Source organism: Poecile atricapillus, chromosome 4 (genome assembly GCF_030490865.1).
Source record: "Poecile atricapillus isolate bPoeAtr1 chromosome 4, bPoeAtr1.hap1, whole genome shotgun sequence".
Taxonomy (NCBI): domain Eukaryota; kingdom Metazoa; phylum Chordata; class Aves; order Passeriformes; family Paridae; genus Poecile; species Poecile atricapillus.
Window position 1 is genome coordinate 18,134,038 of NC_081252.1, and position 24,135 is coordinate 18,158,172.

Genomic DNA, 24,135 nt, shown 5'->3' on the forward strand with positions numbered 1-24,135 from the left:
GAAATTCATGCTGACATGGCTGTTTAATTACTTACAGTGAATTAAAGGATCAAAGTCCTGAGGAACAGAAAATAAGTTCTCTTGTGCTTTAAAATTATGGATTTTACTAAAACATGCTGAAACATTCAACTTCATTCCCTTGCAAGTCAACAAATAAGGCTGGGGCAAAAACTCCCTCTCACAGGCATTTGTTCTTTAGTACAAAATTAGTTTTCATTTACCTTAATTTGTTCTGTTTGCTGAGAATTACTGGAGTTATTAAAGCACAAACTTGAATTTTAAGATCAAATGACTTTCTCATTAATTTAGCAGTATAATAATCTCACACACCAGTGGCCTCTTCCTTTACCAACATCTACATATCTCCTGTTCATATGGGGAGTGGGAAGCTGCCTATATTGTCTGTGAATTATTACATTTGTCTGTAGTCTGGGGACTGCACATTACATTCCTCATGGCTGGGCCGTCCCAATCCTTGGTCTCAGCTTTCATGTTAAGAAAGTAGCTGGAGAAGTAAATTATATGTATAATATCTGCTTCCCAGACTTATTAATGATAATATTAGGAGGATTTTTCAAAAGCTATAGAATGCAGGGCATAGTCTTCCCCTGAAAATGGACATCCTGAAGTGAGAGGCATTTGAAAGTTTTGCTAACAAGAAGTTTCTGCTAATGACCTTAGCTATTTTGTTTGCTTTAAATAATTTTTAATAAACCTTTTACTATCCCAAACAAGACATTTCCTGTCGAGAATGCTGACAGAGTCAGCAGTCAAGGACTCCTTATGAATCAAGAAATATCACTTCTGACATCAGAACAGGACACAGGAGCTGCTGGTGAGGTCCCACTTTGGCATAATGGGAGTAGAGAAGCCCTGGTCAGGTTTTGATTACAAAAGAGACTTCTAGATAACAACTGGGATGGAAGTCCCACAAATATACTCAGTTAATTAATTTTTAGGGTCTTTGAATACTGTGACCTAAAGCAAGTGCTGTTACCATGTACACATCAGCATCAAACCACTCTCACACAGGGAGATGACAAAAATGTTAAGATAAACTCCTGAACTCCCAGAAAAGCAAAGCATGAGAGCATGATAGAAACATCACAGACAAGAAAGCACAAATCTGATCTCAAAATGAACATGAACAAAACCAGCATCAAAAACAGTTAGTATATGAAATCAAAGGATTTTTACTACAGCACTGGAGAAAACGGATGCCTTTGCAATACCTGTGGGAACAGATAAGCATTAATGACAGCACGGGAGAGATGAAAGAGATTAACTAAGAATTCTGGCAATGTGTCCTTCTCACTTTGACCTACAGTGCAATGCAATACAACTCACTTTTTGCATAAAATACGTAACATGTCTCATAAAATGTTTATAGGGAGTCTCAGCCAAGGTAGAGGAAGACTATAGAGAAATGTAATCCCCAGAGCAAGTCATGAGTAGTTGAGATAAAAGTTTGCACAATTTCCTGTTCTCCCTTTTCTGTCCCCACCTCTTTGAAAATCTGCAGATTTTTCTTCTTGTCTTCCATTCCTTTATGCCTTATTTCACACTTAAATGTCACAAGCTAATGTGAGATGTCATGTATTTATTATTTTAATTTACTTATCAAGTAAATTTATTCTTCTGGTTGCTGCTGAGTTGAGTTTACAGCAGAAAGAAAGTCAGATCCCCTGCACCTGGCAACCTCCCAATTTTGTGTGACACTAGTAAATTCAGTGCTGAAATATTCTCAAAATAAAGGGAGATTTATCCACTATTCTGAAAGTGGAAGTCTTACAAACAATTTCATTTGTTATCTTTTCAAGAGAAGGAAAGGCCCAGAAAACAGACATACTTGGTTTCTCCTGAGGAGCAAACCTAGCCTTCTACTTCTGCTGATTCCTTAAACTGGAAGGAGAAAGGAAGAAATTGGTGGGGAGAGTGTGGGGAAGACAGTCTTTTTGCTGAGATGGTGCAGGTAAATAACAGGACACAGGTCAAAGTGCCTCACCTCCCCAAGTCCTTGCAGTGAGACTGCAGAGGATACCACCAGGAGGAGTAGGAATCTGAAGCCATTCCAGCAGCAGAGCCACGTAGAATAAGCTACAGGGAGTTTTCACTTTTATAAGGTCTAAGTGCAATTTTACAGTTGGTTTAGATGTAGCAGCTGTGCGGGAAACAAATGAAGGAGGTAACAAAGGCTTGGGAGGTGCAGTGCATCCACAGTGCACAAGTTACAGGGTCCCTAACTCTGATGTCAGTGGAGCTGTCCTTGCAGACATCAAGACTCACTTAGGCCCACTTACAGCTATCGAACATGCCAAGCTACACCTAGTAAAATGGGAAAATAAGGAGGAAAAAGTGACAGGAATGGTAATAGGCTACCATAAATACATATATATACATACATATATATATATATATATATACACATACATATATATATATATATATATATATATATATATACACATACATATATATATATATATATATATATATATATGAGCAAGGAGCAAAAGCCAAAAATCCATCAGTGTGTTGAAACAAGTAAGAAGACAATGGGCCAGGGCAGGGAGAGGTGTTCCTGTGGTCTGTGGTGTCAGGCTGCAGGGCTGCAAGGTTTGATTGACCCCTGCTCTTGTGTCAGCAGCAGCCAGCAGAGTGAGCGCAGCTGTGGGAGGTGCACTCAGGCAGAGGAAATCTGCTGCAGTGTTAAGAAGTCTTCCCCTGAAAAGAGAAGGATGTTTTTCACCTGCAGTAGTTTAGTTTGGATGGAGCATCCCTAGGAACAGACCGCTCTCCATGCAGCTGCGGATTTTGGGTTAAAATTTCTAGAAATCAAGTTTCATTATGAAAGGAACCAAACCAGCCCACAGCACGGGCAGGGATTAACCTCAACACAGCATGCTTCTCATCCTCCTGGCCCATCACCAGGATTGACAAGGGCTTGCCTGAAATCCCAGTCTTGACAGGTATCAGCTGTCACATCCTTCTGGAACAAGATCTCTCCACCTGCTGGTCATTGTTTTGGGATGTAGGTGGCCTGTGTTCCAGCAGTTAGCTCTTCTAAAGTAGAGCAGCAGCTCCTTGTTAAATAAACTCCAGTGCCTGAAGGGAGAGAAAATATTTTCATCTTTACACTCCCTCCATCTAAACTTTTAGTACTTTGCATCAAAAAATGCAGGAACCAAAGATACCCCTCCATTTAAGGGATACATATTTTGCTAATTCTGCTTACCTTCCTTGTATTGAGTGGGGCAGCAGAGCCTTCTCAGTGGGACAGGATGTGTCAAGAACCACAGAGTTAGGCTGGTTGTTTAATTAGTCGGATCGTCCAGTCCTCTAAGAGCATGAATTGGAGGAATTGAGTCACAGCCAGACTTCCACAGTGGGTTGCAGAGCCCTGATTGTGGTACTATGATATTGTAAGCAAGAACTGAGCACCATGTGGGATGTCTACTAGACTATTAAATGCATTCCTCTACTTAAGGCTCAGAGTCCTTTCAAGGATTGTGTTCTGAAAAAAAACACCTTTGCAATGTCTACTAGAGATATTAATGCTGCATAATTTTGAGATTTCGTTACTTCTGTGTTGTTTTATTGGAAAATAAAACCTCCTTTCAGCTACTAATGAGAATGAAGTATTTATATTTAATAAAGTTTAAGTGGTAGTGGAGAAAAACTCTTTCTTAAATTGAGACTTTAGCTCCTAATTGGCCTTCCCAAACTGTATGAGACTATTTGTATGCTGAAGGAAGTTGCTGCAGTACCTAGCCATCTGTATAACCCTTCATCTCTATTTTGCTTATGTGAATTATAATGGAGATTTACAGGAATCTGTGGTCTGCAGAATATCTTTGTTTAAAATATAATTGCCGTGTATCAGCATGAAGTCTCCTCTGAAGAGGCCAGAGCAGCCAGTGCAGATAAATATTCTGGACTCCACTTTCTTTCCCACCTGATATTTTCCTGTATGGGTGGTGTCCTGCATGAAATGGGACAGAGCAAGGCAGACCAGGAGGTACTGTGTGAGACAGCAGAAATTTAGCTATCAAATAGCTACTTTAAACCACAAGTATTGAACTGCTTATGACTTAACTTTTTGGTGATGAGATATATGCAAAACAAGTTTTATATGGACAATGTTACAATGCTGTACTTGTCTGCTGGGAAAATAAATGTAAAGATGGAAAAAGAGGAGTTGACACATTTGACTTAATGCAGAGGTGGCTTTTATTTCTCACTTCATGTAGGCTATGAGGACTTATTTAATCAATAATGGTATCTCATTTGATCAAAACATTCCATTCTTTTTAATATGGGAATAATAACAACTCCCCAAAAGGTGTCTGGAAAGGAAGTTTGTTGAACAGGTCAGCCTTGAGTTCTGTTACAATTTCTAAATACAGGTCTCCTTCCTAATGCTTCTCATTAAATGGAAATCATCTGGTAAGGAAAGGTATGTGCTTTCTATATCCCTGCTAGAAACAATTACGTTCTTACATCACATGTATATTTGTGATATAAGTATCACATATGTGATACTTACATGCATATTCATACACACATATGTGTGTATGAATATGCATGTAAATAAATGTGTATAAGTATGTACAAGCTGTAAAACAATGTGATTTCTCCTTCATCTTCTGAATCCTGATATATTAAGCTTGTGGTGGGCTCCTTGGAAGTGAAGACTTCTAGTGCAAATCTTCAAATAACCTTGTTTTTACTAAGCTGTCATGTTTTCACAGTGGTCTGTTTGAAGTATCTCATTTTACTAAGAAATTGCTTCAGAGATGGAAGGTCACATTGGTTTTTCTTTCTGACTTGCTAGTTACATGCTGCTCTACTGTAGTAACAAGGTTAAGGCCCTGGAATCAAATATAAGAGCAGAATGTTTTCTATTTGAGGGAAAATGAAGATTCTTTTAGATCTGCTATACTGACTTGCAAGGCTTGCACACCAGGATTTTTGCCATGACATCTGATCCCATTTTATGTCAGTGCTGCTCTGAAAAAGACATATTCAGCTTGAACACTAAAACACACTGATGGCTGCTGAAGGGTAGATTGATTTAGAGTCTCAAGACAGACTTCACATGATTCATAACCCCTACAAAGCAAGAAGATTGTAGTCTTTTAAGTCTGTTAAGACCATGCTAAATCATATACCAATAAGAGGCGATGAACACACTCAGGAGCTCATATTTTCACTTTTTAGATACCCTCAAGCATATGGTGCCAAAGTGTTTCATTACCCCAAGAGAAACTTGGTGGTCAAGATGTGATTTACAAAGGGAATAACTTAAAATTTGCACTCACTGATTTGGAGTGCAAAATCATGAATTTGGGCCCAAGAACAGTGCAGGCATATTTAAAAATATTTACAACAAAATGATGCTTACTTTTGTGGTTTTTGACTGTCTTTATAATTTTTTTTTGGTGGTTGCTTATGTTTTATGATCCTAATAAATAAAGATAATAAATTAATTAATAATAAATAATAATGAATAATGAATAATAAAAAAAATTAATAACAAATACTTTCTCCAGCCGACCATTATTTCCATTACAAAGGTGCTCTAGAGAGCTAAAAGACAGATATGGGGTGGAATGCAAATACCTAAGCACATCTGTTTATTGCTATTTTAATTGCCCAGCAAGATGGTTTATTGAATGGGTCACCTATAGGTCTTTTGTTACATCTGCCAGCTCTACATAGACCAGTCAGGCACAGAGAGTGTAGAAAATAACAATAAGTGTCTATGCTAGAGTCCTGAATAGTCCTCTGGATCACCTGAAAGGCTTTTTTCCCATAAGTATTTTTTTTCTTTCTAAAGCATTTATGCACATATTACCCAAAATTTGACAGAAGTAGAGTACATCTAAAAACAAATTGCAAAGTTTTGACACTTGACATTTTACTGCATGTCAAGCTTGCCCCATGACATTCCCACCTCCCCAATGCAAAAAACCTGATGGTGATGTAACTTGGATGAAAATTACCACACCATTTCAGTTCTTAAATAGAACAGCATAGTGAAAGGAAAATTTTGGCTAAACAAAGTCTTTGAGTACAAAATTAATCCCACTACAGAGAAACAGGACTGCTTGTGTGCTCCAAGATAAACGTATTCTTAAATGCTACAATAAGCTGAAGCCAAAGAAAATAGGTATAGAATAGAGACAAGAAAGACATGTTCGTGGAAATGTAGAATAAGAGGAAAATCCAGTGCAAGAAGGTGAAAGCAAGACATTTCAATCAATCAACAGGAATAAGCATGGGGAAGGAACCTGAATCTATTTTCTAGGAAGGAAAATTTGAGACGCTTTTAGCTAATTGTCATTCAGGTGGAGAAAGTTCTCAGCAAACAAAAGAGAGCATTTCCTGAAGAGGCATTTTTCACCAAGCTTTATGAGATTTTCCTTTGAGATACTTCATCATATGAGTTACATTCACCCCATCAGTGAGCTGCAATACCATAAGATCTGTGGAGCCCAAATAAAACAAGATGTCTCAAATCAACTAAGAAACTGAGATGCCCTGCCAGGGGACCAACAACAACAACAACAACAACAAAAAGACAAAGGATAAGTAATTAGGCAAATCACAAATTTTATAGTAAATACACTTGTGATTTGCAGGCTGTTATGTTCACAGAAAGGAAACTGCATGGATTTGTCAAGCAGCATTTCACAGGAAACACTTCCTTCAGCTTATAGTTTCTGCTACTAGTGTGGTTTGTTCTGGGTATTGCAGTTGAGCCCACATGTTTCTCTGAGCAAAGGTAAACCCCACTGTCTTGGTCCTTGTTTGTACTATCAGAGAGCTGAATCATGCAGAGCTTGGGTGCACTCACGTGTACTTCAGAGGTAAAACTGAAATTCCTGCCTCTTTTTCCAGCTGACTTCCCCTCCAGCTGTTACCCACCTACCAGTCGTTCCTTGCCAGCAAACTCTTTCCAAGGCTGCTTTCTAATCCAGATGTGTTAAATTATGCCTTTGGCATTCACAAACTAGCTAGAGGACAGGTAGCAAAGCAAGAGATGTAATACTGTATGGAGAAGAAAATCAAGATTAAAATGTGCCATATAGTCATGGTAGATCATTCAACCAGCTGAGCTAAATGTCAAAGTGACTGACACTTAACTCATGCAAAACTCCCACAGATTGGAATAAGAGTGATGCATAAATAGTGACTTCAGGATCAAGTCTGTTCTTGGGAGCTACCGAGCACTTCACTTCTACTGCAGTCCTGGAATACACTCATCAGCATCCAAGAATCTGCCCCACATCCTGGCTGTGTTTTGCAGATCACCAAAGACTGTAAAATTCTCATTTTATCCCATTGCTGAACAAAACCTTTATTTTGCTTTTCTTAAAAAAAGAATCAGATATATGCTATTAATGGTTTTAAGGATAATTTAACCAGTAGAGAACAACAAATATAATTTTATATAGTTTTATATAATGCAGAAAGGAAAATATGCCACTGTTATGGTCACCAAGGGGCTGACATACTGTTGTCCAGAGGTTGACTGCATTATTTGTAGCTGTTTGTGCCTAAATCTTCTTGTTTCCTTACTAAGATTTTGAGTAACACAAGAAGTTTGTACAGGCTTTCATCCTGTACTACTTGCACCATAATTCCTTTGGAATCAAAATCTTCTTGACTGAAAAAGAAGCCTCTTCTTAAAATAAAATTAATTAATTAAAATAATTAAATATTTTTAATATAATTAATTAAAATAATTAATTTTAATAATTATGCACAATGTGGGCAATAAAGATGATTGAATATTTGGGCACCACAGCTATGCCGTCCACATGAAAGCCACTAAAAAATAATTCTTTGTCTCAAGTAACTAAACCTAATCCAACTCAAAAGTTTGGAACCTTTCCATACTGTTTCTAGAAGGACCCTCATGAAGTAGTCTTCATTCCTGCAAAACTAGAAAAGACTTTTGCACACTTTTTTTAATATTGCCAGAATTGTTTAAGTAAATTTTTGAAACAGAAACATCAATGAAATGAATAAAAATTATTATTCTGTGTAAAGATAAAACAGCTTCTTGTATTTCAGGGTAGGCACCAATAGATTTCAACTCTTTCTAAAGCTGATTCCATCACCTACAATACAAATCATTGTATTTTGCCAAGGAATGTGAGAATATATGAAGATGGAAAAGGGAAAATATTGCCGTCCTCCATTGTCCCTGCTCAATGGGACAAGTGCCTCTGTCACATTAGCTAGATGAAGTCTGTGCCTAGCCCAGAATGAACTGAACTACCACATTTGATTCAGACAGGAGGCAGTAGTTTTATCAGAACCCTTTCTCCTTAGCCTTTGTGAGCGACAGAGAGAGGCGAGTTTCTCTGGTAAAGTGCAGAGTTACACAGTTTCAGCACCTTGCCAGTGCAACAGCGTGTTCATCACTGCTGGCTCCAGTGGAGCGCGCAGCCTCAGCGGAGCAGAGCGCGGGGCTGCGTCTAACACGCCGCTGTAATTCCCTGGTCTGTTGGTTCAGCAAATGAACGCGTGTTCATTGGTAGAAAAGCAATCTAGTTTTGTCAGAAATATCTATAGTCTGTCTTCTGCAAAACCTGTACCATTAGCACATAACTCAGAGCTTTTAACAGTTTCACCTTTTTCTGTAATATTTTTTTTTATAGCACATCCCTGAATATGTAGTGTCAGCCAACTGTATATTTTTTTTAGAATCTCAAATTATAACCAAATGCTTCAGTGTTCATATAAACCTGGGTTCTTACTTTCTTTGTGAGGGGCGCAACCGTCAAAGGATTTTTGGCTGCTTTTCATAATTACTCCTTTTTTTGGTGCTCTTTGTAAACACTTTGACAGCAGCTCTCACTTCACACCTGGATGTTTCAGGAGCAGCAACCTGACAGCTCTCTCTGTCTCCAGCTGAATAAAAATGTATAGTCAGTTTTCATGACCTCACAGAGAATTTCACGCAGAGATGCCCAAAAGGAATACATCAGCTTTTGAGTTTCACCCCAACTTACACTGCTTCAAAGTAATTTCACCTCTGATGCCCCTTGCAGGTTTCAGTGGTATTCACAAACTCCAGCTTGCCCCAGTGCTGGTGTCCCAGCTCCACAGGAGTGCTGGCAGGCAGGAGAGCAGCCAGGGAGTGCTGATGGTGTCGCAGCTTTAGGAGGGACCAGAGTCAGATGTGAATCTTCAGCACATGCCACTTGGACATGGGCTCTGCTACTGCAGCATCCTTCCATATAGAAATATATTCTATATATTTGTTCCTTATGAGAATGTTTAATGATTAACTCAAAATCAGAGAGACAATAAATTAACAATTGAAAGTTGCACTGGTTTTGCACGGCCTGGTTTTTGGTACCAGGGTGGGGGGGCGTGAGAAGTTGCCAGAGGCTTCCACCATGTACAGCAGAGCCAATCCCTGATGGCTCTGATGATGAACATGCCACTGGCCAAGGCTGGGCTGATTAGAGACGGTGGTAACGCCTCTGTGATACCTCATTTAAGAAGAATTCAAAACAAAGGTCATGGTGCAGCTGTAATTCCAGTCAGAGAAAAGTGGAGTGAAAACATGTGAGGGAAACAACATGGAGACACCAAGGTCAGTGGAGAAGGAGGGGAGGAGGTGCTCCAGGTGCCAGAGCCAAGATTCCTCTGCAGGCCGTGGTGAGGACCATGGTGCAGCAGCTGTGCCCTGCAGGCCCTAGGTCCATGGGGATGCAGAGATCCACCTGCAGCCCATGGGAGAGGTGCCCACACCAGAGTGGGAGAGCCTGGAGGAGGCTGTGTTCCAACAGGAGACTCGGTGGAGAGAGGGGGGCCCTGCTTCCAGGCTGGAGCAGCCTGTCCTTGGAGGGCTGCACCCCATGGAAAGAGAGACCCACACCACAGCAGTTTTGGGAGGACTGTTGTCCATGGGAGGGACTCAGGTTTCAGCCATTTGCAGACAGCTGCTGCCACTGAGATGGACTCTCATTGGAGAAGTTCATGGAGCACCGTCTCCCATGGGAGGGATCCCACGGTGCAGCAGGGGAATGACTCCTCTCCCTGAGCAGTGAGAAAAGCCTTGGGTGATCAACTGACCATAACCCCCATTCCCTGCCTTCTTGTGCCACTGGGATAGGAGGTAGAGCTGGGAAGGAGAGAAGGGTGTGGGAAAAGTGTTTTTAAGGGTTTGTTTTACTTCTTGTTATCTTGCTCTGATTTTGTTAGCAATAAATTCACTTTATATCACTAAGTTGAGCCTGTTTTGCTGTTGGTGTATTTGAGGAGCAATCTTTCCTGGTCTTTGTCTCAACCCATAAGCCCTTTGCCATATTTTCTCTCCTCTGTCCAGCTGCAGAGGGCTTGGAGTGAGTGGCTTTGGCAGTGTCTTCTGTCCAGCCAGTGTCAACCCACAACAAAAGTGTATGCTGAAATGTGTATGCTGAAATCAAGAAAAAAACCCTACTTTTGTATTAGCATCTGTTTGCTTCAAAACCTAAGAAATAAAATTTCATGTAAAGAAGAAAATAGTTTGTACTAATTTGAATAAACATTTTTATTTTATGTATCTCTCTTTAAGCAAATAATTGTGGCTGCAGTCAACAGTCTCAATTAAATTTTCAGAGGTCAGCTGAACATTTGTGGAGAAGTATGTGGCCTCCAGTCTGCACCAGAGAGCAGCTGATGAGCACAGTGCAACATTTTTTTCACTGGCCCCGGTGGCAGTGACATCATTGGTGACACTAAACATGAGGAAGAAAGAAAAGGCCTTGTGGTTGAGGTGCAGAAGCTCAGCACCTTAGTCCTATTCTTGGCCCCACCACAGATTTCCTGCACAGTCTGGAAGCAGTGGCATAATCTCTCTGTGCCTTTATTTCTTCCTCTCTGAAGCCTGCCTATGTTTTTATCACTGCAGTTGGGCAAGACCTGCTCAGGCCAAGGCAAACAAATGCTCAGCTGCCTCAAGTTTGGAGTTCCTCCTTTATTTCAGCAAGACCCTCGGAGGCAGAGTACAAAATTCTCTGCAAACCTCCCAGCCAGTGGAGGCTGGAGGCTGGATCAGCAGCTCAGGCTCTTCTGTGACACAGAGGATGTGAATTCCACCCAGCTGATGACAGAAACTGTGGTGTCGGGAAGATAAGGACGGTCAATATTTCATAGCTGGTTCTGCTCTCAAATAGCAATGTAAAGCTGCAGTCTTGAAAAGGTCACTAAGGCACAAATCTGACCAAGTAAATCTCTTCATAAGCTGCTATTAAAATATTTTATCTATTTAAAACTGTATGGTTTTAAGTGAAAAGAATCTATTTTTTTTTCAGTGTTCTTGAATAGCACCCAAAATTGAGATCATGGTAAATGTAGAAGTATAATGCAATCCAAGGTCTGAAATGTAACTTGCACATCACATTACCAAAAAGCCTAAAAATTTCCCTTTTGCTTTTCCTATCCTTATGAATTTAAATAAAAGATCACATAAAGAAGAAAACAAACTGAAATATTTAACTGAAATGTTGCTTTTAGAAACAAATCTACTTTGAAATAAGAATGAAGTACAGAAAATCACAAGAGTAACCTGTTCTAATATTTTCTGTTGTTATCATGGTGATTTTCCAACTGAAGGGATTCTGATACTGCACATAACCATTAAGTAAATATCCAGAGTTTCGGATCTATAGCTGAAATAAACTCTGAGTGTTGTTTGGTGATGAGTATCATTACTTCTCAGATCCTCAGTTGTCCTGAAATGACCTTGAAGAGAAGCATCACAAAAATACATTGTAGATTTTATGAGGTCAGTTTCAATTATATCCAGTCTGTTACTTCTAACACACTTTCCTCTGAGTGCTGTATTATTTGAAAACACTCCTTTGTATTTCTAGTGATATCCTCCGGTTTTTTAATAAAATTCCTTTGAAAATGCCTATTTATCAATAGCAGGCGTAAGTCTGATTTTTGCCTTGGGAAACAGTGATATTCCTGAAAGAATTACTTTAGGTAGCTAGAAAGATTAAAAACATGATTTAGTCTTATACAAACATGAAGTATGGCTATAAAAACCTGTCCTTCTAGATATATGATTTGTTCTTTTGTCAAAATTAAAACAAAGGATGAAAATACTTAGCTAAAAGGTGTACTTCTCATTTTCTCCTCACTCTTCATAACAGAAATCCACCTATCTTGGCTTTCTATATGAGGTATTTTATATCATCTAGCATTATGGCTGGGGCTGTATAAAGGTTGTTTCAGCATTTCCGTTACAAAACCATATTTTGGGGGGTTTACAACTCAGTCGTAAAAACTCACTCCACACTGAAACTCAGCATGCAAAATCCCAACCTGGAACATTTTTTTATCATGATCATATTATTAAAAATAAATAAATAAAATTAAATACACAAATAAATAAATAAAATTAAATAAATAATTTTTAAAAAATAGGTAAAGAAAATCCAGACGTGTTTGGCTGTTTTTTATTTTTCTGAATGACACATGAGATGAGAAGAATTTCAAGTGGGGTAAGGAAACAGTGGCTGACTGATGAGGATGTTATACCTGATATTGGTGTACCCAAGATATACCTGGCCTCATAGTCTGCCACTGGAATAGGAAAGGTAGCTACAGGCAAAAATGGCCTCAGAAAAGACAAATCCCGTCCCAAAAACGAGAGGAGCATAAATTCTGTCAGGTTAAATGTTAAACCTCAGGAAGGTCTGCCAATTTAGTGAGGAATAACTTATTAAAGGAACTCATTAAAGGAATAAAAGTTAATAATAAAACCTTTTTCAAACGTTTCAGGAGCAGGAAGTCTGTCAGAAAGTCGGTGGGGGGAATCCCAGATCTGAGAGAAGAAAAGTTCTTGGTGGCAATAGAACCCTCAGAAATGTTACATGAATTATTTTTATTTGGAACACGTCTTTGTAGTCAGTCATGCAAGGTCCCAAACCAAAGCTGAACTCTGTGAGAAATGAAGGACCTGACTCCAACTGGATCTGTAGAAGGCAGCTTTTTTATTTTTAATTTTGAGAAAGTAAAAAGTGTTCTATTAAGAAAAATGATACTCATCCTGAAAAATCTGAAGGGACAAATTCAACTAAATTGCAAACCATAGTGTGAAAATTATCACTTAAAGCAACCTCTGTGTGTGCCAGCATCCCTACAAGACTAGAGATAGATTGACCTTTGCTTTGAGACAGGATGGAGGATCTTATGGTCTACCTACTTATAAGTAATTTTTTCTTAAAATTATATCTTATATCTAATGCTTTGTTCCTTTTACGAAAGCTCAGCTTCTGGTGACCTACATACTCTAACTACACAAGATTAGAGATACCAATAAAAAAATAGATTTTTCTTCCCTAAGTCTTCTTGCAAGAGCTTCCACAACAGTCCTGCTAGACTGTTTTCACCAGGAAGTGGCAAAGGAAGTCATTTGTTTGTGATAATATCCAGGAGATCAGTCTCACACGTTCCTGCTGCCTTTGCACCACTGACCCTGTGATCTGGAGAGAGTGGTCACCATGCTGAGAGTCATGCTGCTGGGAAGGGAAAGTTTATGAATGTTACTTCAAAAATCCACTACTGAGCAAAGAGAGTCAGAGGAGTCTGTATCTATGTCTGCCTACGTTAAAAGGGATAATTAAAATAATTAACATTTTTAATCTTTTTGATACAGATTCACATCTGAGACTGACTGTGATTGTCAAGCCCTCAAGAGTGGGTTGTACTCTGAGATCACCCAGGGCTGTGGAGCTGTCCCACCCACCTTGGATGCTTTTGAAGAGGACTACTGCAGTGGCAGGGACTCCTGTGCTGTGCCATGGCCTCCCCCAGCCTCTGCAGGCAGTGCGTTTGACTTCCCAGGATGCTCCACCTGCCCTCAGCTCTGGAAGTGAGGAGATCTCCAGCCCTGCTACCATGTCCTTCTACTACAATATGATCATCTTGGAAAGGTCATTGGTCACAGAAGCAGACAGTTCATTGATGTCAGGTCACTGGTTGTAAGAACTTGTTTTCCTTTTTTAAAACAACAACTTCTTCTCTATACACATTGTTGTCACTTAGCTTCCTTCACTGTGAGATGCTTAATTGCTCTCCATTCCTACAAATAATTGTTTGAAAGGTGGGAACATCCTCCTCCCCAGCACTGCAGCACAGTGTCACCCACACAGGCAGCGTCCTGCCCGCTAATTGCAGTTATTGTCACTCAGGGAAAGAACTGGGAAATCACACAGCTCTGCTGCTTCTGCCGCCTCCTGCAGAGGAAAACAACTCTTGCCTGTTTTCTAATGGTATCCCTGATTATTTCTGCTTCAAAGCAATTTCTTACAAGCTTTGGTACTTGCTTTGAGTGTTGTTTTGGTTTCTTGGTTACACATCTGCCAAAGCTGACTCCTGCAGAGGGGACAGGTGGGGATATCACGCATGGAGGCTGCCTTCCAGTGCAAGACTGGACCTCACATCACTGGTGCTTCAAGTCAAGAGCCTTTACTTTTTTTTTTACTCTTCCCTACTTCTACTTTATGAAAGACTTCATATGGCTCTGGTACTGAGAAAAACTCTCATCTTCATGAAAAAAAAAAAAAAAAAAAAAGATTGGGCGTTTTTCTCCTCTACATCAGAACTGTGGACAGTGCACAAGACAATGTGATGGCAGGCTCTTCTTCATGGATGGATTTGGTCTTGGCCGTAATACACTTACATTCTTTCCAGCATGGAATGAAAGGGATGTGGAGACAGAAACAGGGATCACCAGCTCTCACACCCACCCACCTGAGCAAGTCCTGATGGGGATATTCATTGGTAGTAATCCCAATTCCTTGTTCAGCATCTCCTGAGAGACAACATGTTTTTTAATTAAGGTTCTTTGATCTTTCTCCCTGTAAGAGTGTTTTTGATGCAGTGTTTATCCACAAAATTACTCTCCCAGAGCCATCCAATTCATAACCCAGGTTTCCATGACCATATCTGTTGCACACTAAGGCATGAGAAAATATGCATTCCTTTCTGGTAGAGAGCAAAGAAATTGTTCATTTCTCTACTACTGCCGCATCATCTCTCAGGTAGAGTGTGTTCTTCCCAGCCTTCAGGCAGGATCAATGTGATGCAGGTGCAGAACACACCCATGACAGAAAAGACAAGGAATTAAAGAAAGAGAAGTTGAAAATGCTGCAAACCTCTGAAAGATTTCAGTGATGCATTTGCTGTTCAGCCTTATAATACTGCATATCATACTTCTGGTTTGGTTTAGCTGTGCTTTCTCTTGTCCTTCACAAGCATTTAATGAGGACAGTGCCAGATGGGGTTTAGCAAACACTGGCACTGCAGGGGTGTCGCTGGGGTAATCTCTAATCTGTTCTTATCCCACTGGTGATTCTGCTTTCTTAGTGACAAAAGTCACAGTGAGTTGGTACTCAGGCATAGTGAGATTCCTCTGTCACAGCACTGGTGCTTTCCAAGGCTTTGAGGAATGCTTCTCTTTCCCTATATCCTTCTAGAGCCAGGCAGCATGGGGACTTACTAGACCTTAAGTTCTTCCCTGAAGTGATCCTGGAAGCAATGTGAACCTAGATGATGAATCTGAAAGATAGACAGAGGATTTTGTGGTTGCCCTGGAAACTGAGACCAGAGTCCAGACTGTGTGTTAGAGAAGAGGATGGGGTTGGACAGGTGAAGACAAGAGCTGTCACGAGCCCAGGATTATCTTTGGATGGCCTACAGAAGATAAAACAAGAAATGCATAGATGGGAAAATGGTAACACTAATAGGGCACTACATTTGGTTAATGCAGACTGTGAAGCTTTTCTCCTCACAGTGAATAGGACATGAGGACAGGATGACTGCACTCCCATAAAGCTGTCAGGGACAACACGTGAGCACATTAGAGAAGGCTTCCCACCTTCACACAGGGCCCAGAGATGCTCCTGAGCATCATAACCTGCACCTGAGAAAACAAATCTCCTCAAAGGCTGATACATTTAAAAAAACTTTTACAGATAATTTCTCTTCAAGGGAGTTTCTCTTGGATTATACTGCTTGAATTGCAGTCTTTACTGTAGCATAGGGAAAGGAAATACTTGATTTTCTCATGCTACTAGATACTGAGATCTATAAAGGAAGTCACCTTGGATGGAAGATGGAAAGAATTTACAAATACAGTAAATTCTGTTGATTTCTGCTAATTCTGTGTTTGTTGTCACAGACAGAACCCCATAGTCCTGTACCATTTTGACCATGAAAGAGGTCAAAGAAAGAGGTGAAAGAGGGCAAAGACAGGTATTAAAACCTCAAAAACTTTTAGGGACCAGATCCACATGAAGGCTTCCACCCCGAGAGATATTATGTATCCAAGCAACATGGCTGTTGACTGCTTTATCCCAATACAGAATAAATACAACCAACAATCAGTACAGGTTTTTCCACTTTCTCTTGCCCCTGTTCGTTGGGCGCCAAAAACTATATTTGTCCTAATTTAGGGCAAATTAGGGAGGAAAACTCCAAATGGGGATTTCTCTAGGGAAATGCCCCTCTTCACTTTCTGGTCCGGGAAAAGAGAGAAAAAAAAAAAAAAAAATTTTTTGGAGAGAAGTGGAAAAAGCTGTTTATTTAACAGAAATTGAGTAATATTAAATAATAGTAATAAAACCTCTTGCTGTTCGATGGGGTGGCAAATCTAGGAAGAAAAGTCCTTTTCATGTGGTGTAGCTCGGCTCGCTCAGGTTCTTATCAGTCCCTCCAGCGCTGGAAAGTGCCAAAGCCCAGGCCCCGGTGGGCCACAGGCTTGTGAGCTCCCGGGGTTTGGCTGGGTGTTCAGTCCAGAGCAGGCTTGCACAGATCCAGAAAAAAGGGAAAAAATAAAGGTCCGGGGAGCTCTGCCTCAGCTAGCTAAAACTAACTAAAAACCAGGGAGAAGCTCTGTCCCGCTGTCTGTCCGTGCTGCAGACAACACAGTCCAGGAGCGGGATGTGTGGGAGTGATGTTTTCTTTAACACAAACTGCCGCTTCTTCTACCCCCCTCTCTTGCTCTCAGAGTCAGTCTTAAAGGTGCAGAACTTAATATATAACATAAACCAGACGACTGGGGATACCAGTATCATAAAGTCACCCCAGGACACCAGAGTATTAGAATTTTCTTTTTTTCCTCATCCAGTTGGTTGTTTCCTGTATTTGGCAGAGAACGATCTGCACCATTTCCAGATCACAAAACAAAAGTAGCACTTCAACAAAAGAAGACTTGTATTGCTCATAGTGGCAAGTAGTAGTAAATCAAAGATTAAATTGGGCAGGGGGAAAATGGCAGGGAGAGCAATTGAAATAAGGATTACTTCATATAGCTATTCCCTTTATTTTTTTCCACTGTGTCACAAAAAAACCACTTTTCAACTTCTCATCTGCTTTCCGTGTTTCCCTAAGGCTGGGTCAAGAATAGAACATTCAGGTGGATACTGCTTGCAATGATATAATTAATGTTCACAGGGAGAGTTTCTTCCTACCCACCCTGAAAAATATAATCACCAGCAGTTGAAGTGCAACTTTCCTACAACAAATCCAGAAGCAGAAGGGCTTTTGCAGATACAGGTACATCACTCAGCCCCTCCTCCGGGCACAGGCTGTTACAGCTATGCTGGAAAACACTGCAACTGTAGATATGGTTACATTGCTATTTGTGAGTAATTTCTTCCCTATGAACCACACCAACATTAAGCAGAAAAGCCTCAAAAAACTAAGTGAAAAACAGCCAACAAGCTTAATTTTAATTATGGGGTGTAAAAAAGTGCTTGAAGACTTCCTTAATATGTGGTAGAAATACAGAGAATTCTAGGCCAAAAGCAAAAATGTTGCTGTCTTTATTAAATTGCAGCTCCTAATGCATGTGAGAAGATGATTTCCACAGGAGAACGGTCCCCCAGGTACTGCCAATCTTAGTTATTCTAGGGGACTCAGCTGTGAGAATCCCAAGTCAGATAGGAATATCCATGTCAGATAGGAATATCCATGTCAGATAGGAATATGTGCAACAAGTAATTGATTAATCAGTATCGCAGCTTCCACTGTGATCATACCAAATGATTAAACAGACTAAGCTGAACTTTGAAGGAACAGCAAGTCTTCTGTTTTCTTGTGATAAACTCCATTGAGCTATCCAAGGCATTTTCCTGTATATTCCCTTCATGCTAGAAAAATCAAAAAAATGCTTTTTTTGTCAGGAGAGTATTAGCAATGTCATTAATGATCAGAAATGTAAAAATCACACTTGTTTGAGTTGAACATTCATAGAAATTTTTTCAGTGATATCAATAACTGAGTATTTTATTATGTTGGTATTGGGTTTGGGTTTTTTTAAGGCCGTTGTCTTTCTTGTAAAGTATGTGATGGCATTAATTAATAGTTAAAGCTGAAGTAAAAAATTAATCAAAAATTATTTATGCGCTAGAATGTTCATCCAAAGGCTGAACTAGATAACAATAACAGCTGTTTACTTTGCAAGTGGAAACCAGTACAGCTCAACTGACTGTAAAAGTGAATGTCAATCAAATTGCACACTGAGGGCTGTGGGAGTCAATGGAATATACATATACAAAAAATAAATGTTACATACACCTCAACCCGTTTTAACCTGCATTGTCTCATGACACATATATGCACAGGTACATGCTGCAGTGGATTAAATCAAAATGGGAGGCCTAAAATAAAATGAAATTTATAACAAATTTAGGGGCCATGATGAAAAGTATCATGGACTGCTTAAAAAGGATAAGGAAGCACAATAACATTAGTGCACCCCACTGTTCTGGTGATATTTCCTTGATAGCATCAAACATTTTTGTGCACAATTACAAGCTTTGAGGTGCCAGGTATAAGACAAGGGAGGGAGCTGGCAGCAGCCAGAGAAAGCATTGGAAGAACGTTCTTCCTTCATTTCCAAGACACAGATGTCCCTGAAATGGAACTCACCACTGGCTGCAAGGAAAACCTGGAGGTTTATTTAGAGCATAGATTGCCATGGCTTTAATCCTCTAATATGCCTTTCAGTAAGCAAATGTCTTGGCTGTCAAGGAAGGTCTTCCTTTACCTTTATCACTGCCATCAAAAATTCCCAGGAAAAGAGGTTTGATGATGTCATAGCCCACTTGACCTGTGTTTCCTCCATTTAAATGCCAGAGATGGAAAGCTCCTAGAGTTGGGGGTCTTTGGAGCTCAGATGGGAAATAGGAGACGGGGTCTCCTGTCTGACACCCTGAGGATGGAGAAGAGGCTTTAAAACTTCTAGGCCTGTTATTCATGACAGGTAAAACTGGTGCCCCTGCTGGTTCTGCCCCAGGACCAAGTCCCTGAACCTGCTCTGTAGCCAAGGGTAGTGTGGGAATGGGTGTGTGCCAGGTTTTGACCAAGTCCAGCCAACATCAGCATATACAGGATACCAGGATAATTACCTGCAACACCATTACACCGGAAACTAAATCCTGATTATTGTAAGATACGGAAACAAGACAGTTCATCACTCACAAAACTGTTACTGCCCGCTAGCTGCAACTTCTCAGGTTTGTTGAAGAACATGTAAAGGTCAAAATAAACATCCAGGAGATATAAAATCTCATTTCCTTTTCACTTGAACTGTCTCCAAAATACTAAAACATGAACATATGTTACAGTATTACTCACTACATAAAAATACATATGTTAGTAGATATACAGTATAGTTAAAACACAAAATTATACAATCCACATATAGTCACATAAACCTCCAAAAACATCATCTATCAACACACTCAGTCAACCAAATCCTATATATAAAAATATTTTCTTATTCTCTAACAGACACTAGACAAAAAGTTAGAGAACTTTCAAACATCTTGAAAATTTAATTACATTTGTAAGTGACAGGATGTTTTTAAATCAAAGTATACAATGTTGCCACTTCCCATTATGTCAATGGTTAGTTAGAAACCATTAGTTGATGGTTTCTAAAGTCTCAGCTCATGAAACTCCAGCTTTTTAAAAAACAAGGGCTTTTGTCTTTATCCTAGAGAGATACAGTTCATGTCAGTTTTGATACCTAAGCATTCAATTACCAGAAATAAGTAAAAAGAACTCAACTCAGTACTTTGGAAATCTCATTCCTTACTCTAACAGTAAAGTTTACCATTAATCCACATGAATCTGCTGATTCTTCTTTTCAGACACATTTCCTTGCAAATTATTGTGTTTAAAATAAAATCTAAAAAATGTAAGGGTATTTAAGCTGCTTTTTTAAATTATTTATTAGAAAGTAAAGTCAGTTTTCTAAGCCTACCTTTTCCTGCTGGAAGTTCCTTTAATTTTTAAAAAGCAAAGGAGACTTGAAGGCTCAAGTTTGGCAGAACTTATTGATTTTAAATCCTGAAAACAATTTAAAAAAATATTTTGTCACTGCCTTCACCACAGGTAAAATGTTTCCTTTCTATCTGCAAGTCTTGAAACTTCCTCACTGATGGCAAAGCAAAAATGCAAAGCACTTGCAGAAGGCCAATATTTCTTTTGCATTGCTGTAGGAAGGTATAACAATGAGCAATTAGAACTTTTCCCTTACTTCCTCTCTCCTATGAAACATTTAAGAAGAAACTCCAAAGCAGCACCTATGTATAAAAACCAGGTCTTACACTCGCTACAAAAATAGCAGATACCTTTTTTTTAAATTTGCTGTCAGGTAATGGAATAAAATCGATATATAATTCATGGTTTTGAGCTGGCTCTGTTCTGCCAAAGCTACAGGAATATATTTTGGCCATTGGTTGGATTGGAAGCCCTGCCACTGATCACCAAGGTGGAGAAGATGGGTAAAAAATTTAGAAATTATGGCATGCAGAAGTCTTTTTGTATTATTGGTATACTTGGGGTTGTCTTAGACTTGTTGATTTAGCAGTAATTATAACTGCTGGAAAGGTACAGTGTAATCAGCAGGGAAGTGAGATCAGCAGGGGAAACTGATGTTTTAGGAGAGCCTCAAACATTCAAACAGACACAGAGATCCAAATGGTTTTTAATTCTACAGGTAAAGTTTGCTCTTTAGGAATTTAGCAACTAGGAAAATGACAGTCTTCTAACAGCATTTAAGTAAATAATATTATAACCAAAAAAAACCCCAAGTCTGTGTCTCTAATGTCAAAGCCCCACATTTGTGATCAAGGGGTGAGTACCCTGAGCTCTTGCAAGTCTCATCTTCACTGCTCTGAGAGATGGATGTTTGGCACGTCTCTGAAGAAAGATGCTTATATTTTTCTTACTCAGTTTCTGTTACTGAATAAGCCTAAAAAAGGCATTCATCTTGTAAATGCTGCCAGTTTCCAACTTTCAGGCTTCTCGTTCATTTATGGTTTGGATGTCATTTACTTTCTTGGGCAATTTCTAGACACTTAACAATTTTTGAGAGAACTTCAAAAAGAATCCTCCAAAGTCTTCTATAAATCTGTTCCTAGGAGTTTTTAAATAATGTCTTAATAAAATAAATAAGCGGAAATTATGAAGTGGAAGGGGGGGATATGCACAAAGTTTTTTTCCTGCAGGGAATTGTTCCAATAGCCCTAGTGCTTTTATTTCTTATTTTTTTTAACTAACTTAAGCAGGATTATTGCTTAGTTAATTCTTGATTACTTTTTTATGTTGGAAAATGATTAAATAAGTCAACACTTGCTTTTGTCTGACCCTCTAAGGCCTATAGTTTACTATTTATAATGATGAGCAATAGCTTGAATATTTGTTGCTGCATAGATCTCTATCTTCTTGGACATGACAAACAATGTAAATCTTTTCCATTTATATGCCTGGTCATTTTTTCAATGTACTGAAGTGCTTGAGTTTCCAGGGTCAGAAAATGATTAATCTTATTAAATGTTTGACAGAATGAACTAAGCAAAACATCTTTTGATGGCATAAAGAGAAGATAAAAAGAATGAATTCTTATCATTGTAATGCTTTAGCTGCATGAATTCAAGGTTCTTAGGCTATCAAAATATAATGTTTATTAGAAGCCAAAACAAAGAGTTCTCTCTTAAAGGAATATTGGGATGTAATACAGAAGGCAATCTCAGAGATATATCCTGTTCAAAAAGAAAGCACTGTGTTTGCAAAATGCTAGGAATATTTAGAAAAAAAAAAAAAAAGAAAAAAGTTTAAAACCAGTAAAATGAGAAACTTCATTCTGGGCAAGACACTTGCGGTGACTAACATGCTAACAATAAAGATTTTCAGTGGAATGTATAACAAATCTGAGGGACTTTTATTAAAAAATGGCCATGGGCATCCATATTTTGGTTTTGGCTAAGCCTCAGTCATCATGTTTTGATTTAGAAGGAGAAAACCCAAACCACCTGTGGTTTTCATTTTTAATTCATGGCCCATAGGAATACAGACTTTACACTTTCCAATTTTTCCTACCCATGTGCAGCCTGTTAATCAGAAAAATAATATTATAAAGCTATTCTTATCCATGTGTAGAATTTTAAAGAGACTGAAGTGAAAATATACAGAAGCCAACATCAGTATTGTCCATGAACACACAGGAGGGACCTTGCAAATCCAGACCTCCAACCTGGATGTAACAGGTTGATAGATATCTATCTTTCCAGACAGAGGACATTTACTGCAGTGCCAGCTTCTCCAAATTAAGGTTATTTGTTATTTTCTTTCCTTAAAGAATAATGTTGGAGATAAATGAAGTAACATAGGACCAGGAGAGAGACTTTTCCTAGGTAAGGCTGATTTTCTACAAGTACATGGAATGGTTTTGAAGAGGTTGTGGATCACAAACTGCCTCACTCAGTGATGATCCATGGATGGTGCTGAAGGAAACAGGGCCATGCCCTGGAAAATTAGAGTACAAAACAGAAAAGTATGCATACAATCTCCAGAGGGGACAGGGATGAGATTTCCAGGGAAATGGGACCACAGACATTCTTAAACCTGGCAGCTGAGGTGAGGGACCCTCACTTCACAGCTGTGCTTTATGTGGTCATGCCTACAATGATGCACCAAAGCAGAAATATCAGCCAAGTGTTTCCCTCTGTTTTATTTTAAAGGAAAAAGTACATTTTGTGTGCTAATCTGCCACAGCAGACTTCCAAAGCCTTCACCCTTTGTCATGCAATGAAATGCTGACACACATTTCTTTTGTCTTAACCCACATCTAGCTGGATCTCCAGCTGGCAGATGTTATTGGCAGCTCTCTTTGAGAAAATACACAGGGTGAAATACAGATCCCTTTGAAGATGATGGGAGATTTGCCATGGGCTTTAGTAGGGCCATATTTCACACACTTCTTTTCGATAAAGGCAACAAACTAATAGAAACAATTTGGTTTTTAAACGTATATATATAGTAAAGGTACTTCATTTCTTAGCTAAACTAAGCTTCACCTTCTATGCTATAGCATACACAGTACAAACAATTAGATTTATATATTCAAATATTTGTATGGATGCACAAATATATATGAATATAAAAGAAGCTTTAATATAGTTTACATTAGACCTCTTTCAAGAACCAAATACAAGAACCAAATACATTTAATTAAAATCCAGTTATGCAGGCTGTTATCTTTCTTTTTACAGTTAAACTGTTTTTGTAATAAATGGTCATCTTCCCTAGAGAAATTAAAAGTAATAGAGCTAAAAAGGTAGCATATAAATGTATATATACCCATTATTTATACATATATAAGCTAAAAACCCTGAATCTTTTTCACTCTCATTTATATATACATGTATATATATATGAACATATACATGTGACAGTAAAATAAAAAAATAAAAAAATTAGAGTCCTAAATAAGGAAACTTCTTTGCAATATTTTTAATGAAACTGAGAGACCATAGTGGCTTTAAGAAAAATTCTGTGGTCGGAGGCATGACCATGCAAACTAGTCATGACAAAATTATAGCTTAAGGTCCCCTGTAAAACCACTATAAATTCCAGAGACTCTCATCACATTAGTAGAGTGACTAACATTCATGTTTGTAGGTGCAGATCCTTTGTTCTAATGAATTAAAGCAGCCTTCTGTAAAGTCTCTGTGATCTGCCTCCCAATGGCATTTTCTGAAATGCTCCCAGAAGCAAATTAAAGAATCAAACCTAAGAGTTAGTTAGTAAAAATAGTTAAACTAC